This window comes from Sphaeramia orbicularis, chromosome 12 (assembly GCF_902148855.1).
Source record: "Sphaeramia orbicularis chromosome 12, fSphaOr1.1, whole genome shotgun sequence".
NCBI lineage: Eukaryota > Metazoa > Chordata > Actinopteri > Kurtiformes > Apogonidae > Sphaeramia > Sphaeramia orbicularis.
Genome location: NC_043968.1, coordinates 80,861,900 through 80,863,047, shown reverse-complemented (window position 1 = coordinate 80,863,047; position 1,148 = coordinate 80,861,900). Strand labels below are relative to the sequence as shown.

The window sequence follows — 1,148 nt, the reverse complement described above, 5'->3', positions numbered from 1 at the left end:
CGATGCCGGCCACGCCCTTTGTCAGCACTGTTCTGATTGGTTGATCTCTGTCAGCTGGTGTTTTAAAGATGTCTTCACATGTGATGGTTGTTGGTGGTCTGTGTGGGTTCCTGGATGCTGTTTCAATCTGTCTGACCTCATGGTCCTGGTTGACCTCTGTAGCCCCTCCCTCTGTGATGTAGAGCTCTGTGTAGATCTGGTTCAGGAGGGTTTTGGGGTTTCCTGCTTTAGCAATGCCCTCAAACACACACTCAAACTTCTGCTGCAGGTTACGTTTCAATTTCCGCTGCTGAACTCCAGACCGACTTCCTGAATGCAGACCCAGATAAAACCATCAGTCTCACAGTAAATCCAGTATTTTCATCTGTTCAATCTGGACAGAATGGTCTTACTGCGGTGCAGACGCTCAGCCAGCTCCTCCTGCTTCAGCCTCCTCAGGAAGTTCAGTGTGATCCTCAGAAAAGCCTCTGAGCTCCTCCTCTGCTCTTCATCCTCATCACTCAGACTCTCTAAGCATTCTGGGTAATCTGGACTCAGAACCTGCTGGAACTTCTTCAGTTCGTTCTTGACAAAAGTGCAGATGTTCTCCTCCAGCAGCTGGAACACAAAACATGATGAAAGACACAAAGTCCAACCGCGGACCAAAGCTCAGGTCCATGTTGGACACAGTGACGTCCACTGGTCTGAAACCAGCAGCAGGACATGATTGGACAGAACAGATGGACCAGTAGATGTTGGACATGTACATACCTTAAATATGGAGTCCAGCTGAGTCTGATCCTGTAGACCAGTGGGAACCTCTGAGCTCTGCTGCTCCACTCTGTGGACCAAACATCAACAATGAGCTCACATTATGTCTGTCCACACTGACACCAACAGGTGGACACACCTGGACGACAACATGAGTCACATGACCCCCTGTAGTGGGAAAGGTGTTCTGGTCCTGCTGATTCCACTGAGAATCAACATCTGAGTGACTTTGGAGCTGGTCAAGCTGGTCAAGGCGTCAAAAACAGTGGAAAACTGAATTCAGTCCAAAGCACTTGAAGGTTTTTACCCTTCAGCTTTAATTTCAATACATCATCAGCAAACATGAACCAAAACAGGCCATCCATCATCAACTCAAACCCACTCCACACCATACTCAA

General features: G+C 48.2%; 1 long non-coding RNA gene across 1 annotated transcript; it reads right to left on the bottom strand.

Moving 5' to 3' along the window:
• Positions 1-215: 215 nt before the first annotated feature.
• LOC115430276 (uncharacterized) lies at positions 216-459 on the bottom strand. Its single transcript, XR_003936913.1, has 2 exons — positions 393-459; positions 216-309 (listed from the first exon to the last, which is right to left on the bottom strand). It is a non-coding gene; the product is annotated as an uncharacterized LOC115430276 (long non-coding RNA).
• Between the last annotated feature and the right edge of the window lie 689 nt (positions 460-1,148).